The 10,762-nt window shown below is 37.3% G+C and overlaps 1 protein-coding gene and 1 non-coding gene across 7 annotated transcripts in view; one reads left to right on the top strand and one right to left on the bottom strand.

Moving 5' to 3' along the window:
* Als2 (alsin Rho guanine nucleotide exchange factor ALS2) overlaps positions 1-10,762 on the top strand; it is a 72,361-nt gene continuing 61,599 nt past the window's right edge. For 4 of the 6 annotated variants that reach the window (XR_007349439.1, XM_015481268.2, XM_015481265.2 and 1 more), the window contains exon 1: positions 1-146. The gene's annotated coding sequence lies outside the window, so the exon portion shown is untranslated. Of the gene's footprint in view, positions 147-203; positions 374-2,913; positions 2,967-10,762 lie in introns of those variants that run through there. The other 2 variants (XM_048808320.1, XM_015481266.2) reach the window with 2 other exon arrangements.
* On the bottom strand, positions 7,733-7,808 carry Trnai-uau. Its single transcript has one exon. It is a non-coding gene; the product is annotated as a tRNA-Ile (tRNA).

The raw sequence follows: 10,762 nt of genomic DNA, 5'->3' as shown, positions 1-10,762 counted from the left end.
GGGAGCAATCCCCTCCCGCCCTCCACCCGCTCACNCCCCGCCTCTGTACGGAGGCCCCGCCCCCGTGAATCAGCTGATCCTTCGGACCCGCGGGGCTGCTGGGCTCGCGCCGGATGCTGATCGCGGTGCTGCCGGTGGAGCGTCAGGTGAGCCAGCGCGGGTCCCGGGGTGGCCCTTGGCTTCCGAGGACTGATCTATCGGTCGGGACCTCCTGGGTCCGGATGGCTGGGGTCCGGGAGCGAGGCGGAGACTCCGGCCGAGGCCCTGGAGTGCACTGCGGTGGCCTGCGGATTCGGCGCCCGGGTCTTCCCACCCAGTGTCTACAGACGGCGCCTGCCTGTCGAGGAGCTCCGGACGCTGCCCGGGGCCCCAGGTTGTCCCTCTCGCCCGTATCTCACCCTCCCCAGTCTGGCCTCCCCTGCAGTGGTCTCAGTGGCGTGAAATTCCTTCATGCCCTCTCTTCCCGCCACCACCCACGCTGCTTTCCAGCCATTCATTCTTGAGGATTTATTGACTGCCCACACTAGATGCTAAGGAGATAAACCCGGGTCCCTGGCCATGAACCGTGGTGCGGGTCCCAGGCCGATTTGCCCTACGGTGCAAATCGTGGTGAAGAGTAAACCGAAGGCTTTGGTGTTTTGAAAAGGCGATTGCGGAAAGAAGAAAATGACTTTGATATTAGTAATTAGGAGTTTAGTCAAGTCTTTTTAGTGAGTCAAGTGATCCATTAGAAGAGAGGTTAAGTTAAGAAGTATTAGAAATTGAAGTGGTGTATTCCGGCACGGCATTTCCTTTTTGGTTTATGAAGGTGAAGGAAATAACTGTTGTATCCGAATGAAGATCCTTACTCTGTTGCCTTTATTTGTTGGTGACTGTAAATGTTCTTTAAAGTGCTATAAGAAATAACATTGTGTGACGTATGTTTATCTGAGCAGGTATAATATTTGACAAAGCAATTAGTCACACGTTTTTTTCTGTTGTATTCTTGTGTGACTCGGAGTGACCAGTTGATCTTTAGGTTAGAACTTAACAGATTTTTTTTTTCTTTGCTGGAGATTGAACCCAAGTCCTCACGCATGCCAAGCGAGCGTTCTACCACAGAGCTACTACCCCATCCCTTTTTAAAATTCTATTTTGAGATAGGCTCTTGCCAAGTTGCCTAAACTGGCCTCAAACTTGCAGTCCTTCTGCCTCAGCCTCTTGAATAGCTGAAACTACCATCCTGTGCTGCCGTTCCTGGCTATTCACAGAATTTAAAGCAGTGAAAATTTTATTTTGTAGTAGATTGCACTATTTTAATCTTAATAATATATCATAGTGGCTTTGGCATGCTTACATCTTTCTTTGAGCAAGTTACTGAAACCTCTTCACATTGGTTTCCTTATCACGAAATCGAGGATAAAATTGCTTTCCTAACATTAGTAACCTTTATATGTAATGGTTCATGTATCTGTTTATTACAGTGCCTGGTTCATGGTAAATATTCAGTATATATTAACTCTTCTTATAATTATTTTTTTACTTCATCATGGTCCAAACTATTTGGATTTTTTCCCCCTGAGTGGTGAGAAAGATATATTTTAGTAGAACAACTATTATTCATGTTTTTAAATCAAGAGAGTTTTCCAGATAATTTTGTGATACTTATATTTAGAGAATATGCTTTCAGGTTGGTCTCTAGTTACTTTGATATTAAATAAGGCATTTTAATGTGTAAAAGATGCCGTCTATACCTACCTTAAATTTATTACCTCCTAAACAGCAACTAGTTAGGCATATTGAAGGCTCATAGTTATATCAAGAAAAAATTTAAAAACCACTTTGTGATGTTAAGATTTGATTAGGTAATGGTCCAGAAAATAAAGTACCAAATCATAATTTTTGGGAAAAAATTTGAGTACCATTTCTCAGACTGCTTATTTCTTAAATTGATATACAAAGTATGAACTGCATCCTTTCTTACCAGATTTGTTTTTCACAGTTTAGACTATCATTTGAAACCCTTACTTTGAGCATTTTGACTGTTAAAGAAGCAAAGGTCATGTTAAGAACTTTACTGAGTCCTGATTTTAGTTTTTGTGTGATTAGGTGGAAAGAATACTATCAGTCTACCTTTCATAAAAAAACATGGGTTTAAGCAGTAACTGTTGGAGTTCCTTCTAACAGTATTTCTAAAGAAATGTCACAGGATTGTAACAATCTTCTATGATTATTAGTATGAGACTAGTAAGGTATGAGTGAAAAACTACGAAGCAGGATGGAATGGTGATTTTTGGGACTGTGTTTAAGAAGGCTTGCTTTGATGTAGTAGAAAGTTGAATACCTTTTTCAGTCACTTTGAGGAATGACAGGATAATTTTAGTGACTTCCAAATCATTTAGCTTTTCAAAATAACCTTACAGTATTAAATCTACCACATAGTCCAGCTACATTAGACATATGGGTTTTCTTATAGAATTTCCTTTTTTTAGCAGATTTTTTTTCTTTTAACCCTTATCCATTGATAACCAAATAATCCAGTTATCACTAATAAGAAAGTAGTACATTTTGTAAGGTGTGGGTCCTTAAGAAACTGCTTGGTAATCACAAATAAAGTGCAATATACTATGATTTGATTCTTTTTTAGTATTGTACTAATTTTCCTATCTGTATTTCCTGTTTCTCTAGATATGTGATGGTGGTGTCTTTAGCTTATGTCTTGGTGTGTATGCAGATGAACTACTTGATCCAATTAGGGTAGAGCAAAACTATTTAAATTAGTCAAGTACTGAATACTTTTTTGGGATATTGTATAGTGTGTTTGTTTGTTTTGGTACTGGGGATTGAAGCTAGGGGAGCTTTACCACTGAGCTACATACCCAGTCCTTTTTTATCTTTTATTTTCAGACAGGGCTTGCTCAGTTGCTGAGGCTGGCCTTGAAGTGGCAATCCTCTTGCCTCAACCTCCCCAGATTCTAAGATTACAGGTGTGTACCACCATGCCTGCCTATCTATATTTCTTTTAAATTTAAAGAAAATGTAGTTTTCTCAGCTCTTAGGAAAAAAAGATTAGGGCTGTTTGGTAGAGGTTCATTTTGCTGCCAATGAAGTATGCCTAGAGAGATTAGCTTTTGTCTAATTAATTCCATAAATTGATCAACTTATGTTTCCCTTAATTATCACATATTATTTAAGTAGTTTTCTTCTGAGTCATCACATGGTTCTTATTTGGAAGGTGGCATCTGGGTGGGCTGTAATTTATTTCAGGGTTCTTTTCTCTGACAGCCTAAATTTTTGTTGAACCAATTTCTTAACTGAACTTGGGGCAGTTTCCCAAACAAACATGTAACAAAGATTTTAAAGTAGCAATATAATGCAGAATAATAATAATAATCCAACTGTATGTTGTAGGAAAACTGGTTTATGCATGCAATTAAATACTTATTCCCTAGTGAAAATGAACTATGTCTTTACTTACCAGTATAGATACACCTCAAGTACATAATGTTAACTGAAAAGAATCAAGTTGCCAAAGGATATATAAAGTAAGATGTATTTTAAAGCCATCCAGTCACATATATTGTTTATTGATAAGTATATATCATGTATGTATTATGTATTTATCTAAAGTACATAAAAGTATAAGCATCTGTGTGGGAATGAGATCTATTTTTACTGAGTAGAGCTCCTTCAGCTCTCAATATAACTTTTTCTTCTGTTTTTAAAGAAAGCTGAAGCAAATTTGGAAATATGTTCATGAATCTGTTAAAACTGGGTGATGAATATGTGGATTTGTTTTTTATTTTTACAGTTTTATGTATGGCGAAGATGGTTTGTGAAACTCATACTTTAAAATTTCTTTTTTAATCAGGGTACTTTCCAACATGTTTTCTTTATTTTACTTTGTAACCTCAAAGTAGTAGAATGAAAAATAACTTCTCTCCCTGCCACAGGGAGTGCATCTCCACTATGTGAAGCTGTACTGTTTTGAAGACAGGAGACAGACCAATTCTTTGGTCAAGTTTTACTTTGCAGTTTGACTTTGGGTCCTGGGAAACACTTTTTTTTTTTTTTAAGGAAATGAGGAGTGATCCCTTTTAAAGAGCTGCAGGGGAATTAAACTGCTAGAGATTCTGGGAAATACAGGCATATACTGGTCTTGAATTCTCAAAGTATAGAGGAGTAAGTTGAATCATAGTACTATAAAAGGAATTTGGATATAGATTAACTCAGATATGAAATTACCACAGATTTCATGTGATCGTTTGCATTAGTTATTCTCATGGGTATGATAATTCTAGCAATTGAATTTCAAATTCCCAAGTACTGCAACAATTTATGCTTCTTATTATATGGCATTATTACAGAATGTTTCATGGGAATTTTAGTAATTCTGAAAAATTCATTTTAAAAATATGCAGTAGTTACAAAAGAAGCTAAATGAGCATGACTGGGTATTTATCGTGCTACATTTACATACTCTTCCCTTTTAGAGGATTCCCATAATCAGAAGAGTGCAGATTTATTAGGTTTCGGTATAAAATTAGCAAGGCATCAAAAAGTACACTGTGAGGCTGGGCGTGGTGGAGCACCTGTAATCCTAGTGGCTCAGGAGGCTGAGGCAGGATGATTGTGAATGTAAAGCCAGCCTCAGCAAAAGAGAGGTGCTAAGTAACTCAGTAAGACCCTGTGTCTAAATAAAATTTAAAAAAGGGCTGGGAGTGTGGTTCAGAGGTTGAGTGCCCCTGAGTTCAATCTCTGGTATCCCCCCACCAAAAATAAATAAATAAACAAACACTGAGATATCTTCACGTCCCTGATCACACCAAAAGCTGTCTCCCTGTACTAAGGGGAAAGGGAGAAAGATATTATTCTTCCTTGGGTTGTGTAACATTTGCAAAGTGGCATGAGATAAAAGTGTCTCCATGGTTAGGAAATACCATTATCAAATTGTGTACAAGAATTTCTATTATGAAAGATATTTTACTTTTGTATCTTGATGTTTACTTTTATTATAGGCTCTAGAAATCTATAGCATTTGGAAGACTGTAGAATAGAACTCAAGATTAAGGGCAGTGTCTCCCACTCAAGTATTCACTTAAATGTAGCCAGCTTGTATGAAGTGGTTACTATGGGTACCAGCGTACTGTACCAATGAATAAGGTTTAGTGTCTTGGCTTCAGGAGTTTTGTTGTTGTTGGCAATACTAGAGATCATACCCAGGTCTTGCAAGTGCTCTACTGAGCTACTTCCCCAGGCCTTTTAATATTTTTATTTTGAGACAGGGTCTTGCTAAGTTTCAGGCTGGCCTGAAACTTCCGATCTTCCTGTGTTAGCCTCCCTAGTAGTTGGGATTATTGGTGTGCACCACTGTGCCTGCCTTACCTTTAGTAATTTTTCATGAATGAATGACTTAGTAAGTGCATTATCCTATTGGTAACAAAGTTGTAAATAAGTAGCTTTCTAGATCAGCCTACTGAATTTATTCAATACATTAATTTACTGAGTTCTTCATCTGGGTGAAAATTTAAAGGCTAGTCAGCTCCTGAATTAGAGTTAGGCAATGCTCCCTATGCATCACTTACTGTTGAGAACGCTGGGATTTTAAGTGGATTTGACCTTCCATGGTGGTTGATTTGTCAAGGCTTCAGTGCTAGGCGATCTTCCTTAACCTTCTGTAGTGCTTGGTGAAGGTTTCAGGGCAGGATGTCAAAAAAGTAGCAGTTGTTATTGTATAGGTTATTTGGAAGTCAGATGTTTGAGTTAATCCAGATGTAAATATATTGACTGAGACAAACATTTATTAAGCATTTACCCTGTGTACATTCCAGATACTCTTAAATTATTATTTGCTGTATTCACAATATAAATTCTAGGTTACTACATTATAATAAAATATGACCAACTAAAACTTTATGAAGAAAATGTTAATGGGTACTTGAAATTTTGTTTTTGTGTGTGTGGTGCTGGAGATTGAAACCAGGGCCTTTATACATTGCTAGACAAGCACTGAGTCATGGCACCAGATCTTTTCCTTTTGTTTTGAGACAGGGTCTTGCTAGGTTGCTCTGGCTGGCTTCAAACTTTTGATCTTGTCTGAGCCTCCTAAGTAGCTGGTATTGTTATTATTGTTGTTGTTATTTTGTGTTCATGTAATTTATTTTACTAATAATGTCCCCCAAAGTGTAAGAATGGTGGTACAAAGGAGATACCAGGATATAAAACATGGATGGATAATTTAACTCTGATACTGCATGATAATGCATGTAAGAAAAAACATAATAGGGCTTGGTACTGTCCCAGGTATCTGTTAAGGGACTTAGAACTTTATCTCCTGTGTATAAGGGTGGGGACTATTGTAGTATGGAAATTCTTTGAGGCAGAAATTCATATATTTACACATGTATGTTGTCTGTCTACAGATATTAAGTACCTTTCCTATATTAGAAACATGCTAAGCAGCTGGGATATGCACCCTGTGTCCATAGAAATTTTAGACTAGCAAAGTACCTGCAATATAATAATAAAAAAAACACATGTAATTTAGATGTTGAAATTTAAGCACTTGAAGTTTTCACTATGATCCACAGATTTATCTGTCACTAAGTTATTAAGGAAAAAGGTCTTTATTCTTTTAAAGTTTACTAGAGATAAATACAGGAAATTCCTATACAATTTTTTCTTTTTTGCACTTGAGATAATAGTCTACTAATGCATTCCTCTACCACAAACATTTTATCTATATCCTGCCCTGTTCCCTCCAAGTTTAAGGCAGCTTACAAAAGTGTATAAATATAAGGTAAAATAAAGAAACAGAAAGAATAAAGCCAGGAGTGAGAATAGAATATACAACACACATATCATAAAGTCCTAATCATCTACAAGCAGCATCATATGGGACATCCTCCTCTAGAATCCATAATCCTGCCTTTGTCTGTACTGATCATCTTTTTTCTTTTAAAAAATATAGACCCTCTTGTGAAAGATGAATTCTTCTACACATGTTCTGGATGCCATTCTCTTGTTTTTTGGTTGCTTTATATAATTTTTATTTTATTTTTTTTTCTCTCTCACTTTGGGACTTTGGTTCTGTCCTCTGTGCTCATCTCCCTGGGATGATAACCAGTGTTGTGCAAACAGGTTCAACTATCTCATCTCCCCCACTTCAAACAAAAGGAAACAAAACCCTTGATCTTCACAGTCCCCTTCAGCTACTGCTCCATTCCTTTGTTTTCCATTTCAATATTTTTCAAAAGAATCATTTCTAGTTCTTTATTTTGGGTCTTCATTTCCCGTTTAAATTCACTTTTTTTACAGTGTGGTTTTCACTCCCCAAACAGACCACTGAAATTGTGACCAAGCTCAGCAGTGATACCTGTCTGTTTTGGCAGATGCAGCGGACACTTTTTAAGATCTCATCATATGAACCCCTGCTGCCTTGACCTAATTGGCCTCCTCCTCTGCTTTGCTTTCATGTGCCCACAACATGGTCGTGTTTCTCCTTCCTTTCGGACCACTTCTGACCTCAGTCATCTTTGTTGGGTCCCCACTCTGGTCAAGCTGTATGTGTAGGAGCTCTGTACAGCTTGATCCTGTGCCTTTCCTTTTTCTTTACCCACACTCGATGCCTATTGTGCTGATTTCAGATATTATTCATATGTCTTCCCATATGTCTTTCTTCTGAACTCCATGTTCTTATATTAAACTGCTAATTTGACAAGTACTTTCTTTGCTTTTTTTTTTTTTTTTTTGATGGTGGTGCTGGGGATTGAACCCAGGGCCTTGTGCATATAAGGCAAGCACTCTACCAACTGAGCTATATCCCCACCCTTGACATGTACTTTTACAGGCAACTTGAACTTAACAAAAACAACAAAAATTTTACCAGAATCTTGTATTTCACTTGAGGATCTTGTCTCTCTCAGTCTTTCCCATTTCAGTAAATAGAACCACTAAGCTTGGGGCAGTGGTACATACCTATAATACTAGCTACTCAGTAGGCCGAGGCAGGAAGATTGCAAGTTCCAGGCCAGCCTGGGTAATTTAGTGAGACCCTGCTCAAAATAAAATTTTAGAAGGATTAGGGGATGTGGCTGAGTGGTAGAGTGTTTGCCTAGCTTGTATGAGAGGCCATAGGTTCAACTCCCAGTACTCAAAAAAAAAAAAAAAAGAACCATTAACATATAGCTGTTCAAGTTAGAACCTGGAGCCCAAACTTGATACCTCTTCCTTTATGTCATTTATTCATCTCTTTCATCTCCACCAAGTTGGCAGACTTATATGAAATGAAAGAGCCCAGATCTCCTCACTCCAATGAGAACATGAGCCAAGGGAGTATTTATAGGCAGGATGTTCCTTGCAAAATTAATTTGTGTGCTGTAAGTGAATATGTTCAGTATAAAATTGACTTAAATGTTTTCAAAGAAATGTTAATCATAGGACTGGGGTTGTGGCTCAGTGGTAGAGCATGTGTGAGGTCCTGGGTTCTATCCTCAGCACCACATAAAAATAACTAAAATAAAGGTACTGGGTCCATCTACAACTAAAAAAAATTAAAAAAAAAAAGAAATGTAAATCATTGCCATTAAGTCATCAAAACATCGATAGAATATCTTGGTGGAAGCAGTACAACTTCCTCCTGTACTCTTCAAGGTGAAGTTAATGTTAAAAGTACAAGAAAGAACTGGATCCCTGTGTTTATAATCCCAGCTACTGTGGAGGCTGAGGCAGGGAGATCACTTGAGGCCCGGAGTTAGAGGCCAGCCTGAGCAACATAGTGAGACCCCCACCTGCCACTCCACTCCCCCCAAAAATACATAAACTGAAGAAAATATAAAAATAGTTAAAAGTTGGGAGACATGTACCAAAATGGTAGTTGTTTTAGAATACAAGATTCAAGTCTCTTGTTCAAAACCCTTGGGGCAAGATGTGTTTTGGAATTTATATTTCTTTTTCTCTTAAGAATAAGGTGTATAAACCATATATTATATAATACTTTGTGTAGGATCTATAATATTATTACATTATTATTATGTTAATATTTATGCAGCAAGATAGAGAGATATAAAGGCTAGACTACTTCACATTTGTTCAGGTCAAATTTTGCTGTCAGAGGGTTCAGGTCAGATTAGATTATTTCACCAAAAGGATTATGGAAAAAATCTAGTTTTAAAAGTTTTTAGATTTTGGATTTCTGGCTAAGGTATTGTGGAACTGTAGGTGATTTGTAGCTCTTCTTTCTTCAATAATTAGCACATCTAGACCAGATTAATTTTTAGGGCACTCCCAGATTATGGTATTAAATGATATCCTCAGCACATAACCAGCTCCTTTTTCTGTTATATGTAGCAGGAGGATGTGTATCCAGTGGAGTCCAAAAATGGAGTTTGATCATTAAGAACTATTTGCTCTTATTTTTAAAGAGCATCTGAGAGTTTAATTACTTTACATTTTACTGTGGAAGAAATAGTAATTTAAAGTATAGGGTGATATACTTTAAAGTGGATCAAGCTTTGTTCTTTGGCTCATAGAACTTAATAGCTACAAGGAATGCTAGAGTCTAGTTTGCTTACTTTTTGGAGATACCATTGATCTATGGAGAGGTAAAAAGGCAAGAGAAGCCCATGTATTCTGACTCCAAGTAAGTGATGCTTATATAGCATCACACAGCTTCTTTATGAGAGCTGCTTAATCTAAAACAGGTCTATGGAAGAAAGTTATTATTAATAGAAGAAAAGCAATAGTACAGAGATCTTTCCCCTCAAAGAATGGAGGGTAAGGACCTTAAAGAGGAAGCCCCATGATTAAACAATTTTATAAAACTTTTAAAAATACAGCAATGAAAGCAATTAAGGAAGCTTAAGTGCTATTAAAAATCTTATAGATATCTTGGAGAGGCAATTCTAAAAATACTAGAAAAAGAAAAAATTTAGGTTTACTTCCCTTTTCTGTATGAATGCATAGTTGAGAAAGAATGTCTTGATAAATTTACACATGTGAGTAAAACTTTATAACAAGCTTTTCATATTTAACTGTGATATTCCAATATTATTTCTTTCTTTTTCTTTTTTCCCCAGTACTGGGGATTGAACCCAGGGACTGAACCCAGGGACGCTCTATCACTGAGCTACATCCTAGTCTTTTTTTGTTTTGAGACAGGGTGACCCTAAGTTGTCCAGGCTGGCCTTGAACTTACCATCCTTCTGCCTTAACCTATCAAATGGAATTACAGTAGTGTACCATGGTGCTGGCACATCTGTACCCAGCTTCCCTCTTCCACTTTGAAGAACTCTTGTGATTACCTTGGGTCCACCTGGATACCAGAATAATCTCCCTTTCTTAAGGTCAGCTGATTAGTACCATGTCACCTAATAGTCTCAGGGCCTGGACATCTTTGGGGACCATTATTCTGTCTACCCTATACAATAAGTAAAATAGAACAACAAAAACTTTGCAAAGCAGTTTATGGAGTTTTAATTCAATTTGGGTTTAGGGAAACAGGGGGGTGGTGATAAATAAAGATGTAATTGTTTTTTAAAGAAAACTCTGACTGTGTGCAGTGGTGCTCACCTGTAATTCCAGCAGTTTGGGAGGCTCAGACTGGAGGATCACAAGTTCAAGGCTAGTCTAAGCAACTCAGTGAGACTCTGTCTCAAAATAAAAAATAAAAAGGGTTAGGGATATAGCTTAGCATAAAATTGCCCCTGGGTTAAAATTCCTAGTAAGCATCTCCCAAAATAACAAAAAAAAAAAAAAAAAAAAAAAAAAAAAAAAAAAATTAAAA

Source organism: Marmota marmota, unplaced genomic scaffold (assembly GCF_001458135.2).
Source record: "Marmota marmota marmota unplaced genomic scaffold, marMar, whole genome shotgun sequence".
NCBI lineage: Eukaryota > Metazoa > Chordata > Mammalia > Rodentia > Sciuridae > Marmota > Marmota marmota.
Note: the sequence above shows the minus strand (reverse complement) of the source record. Positions and strands in the feature narration are given on the sequence as shown.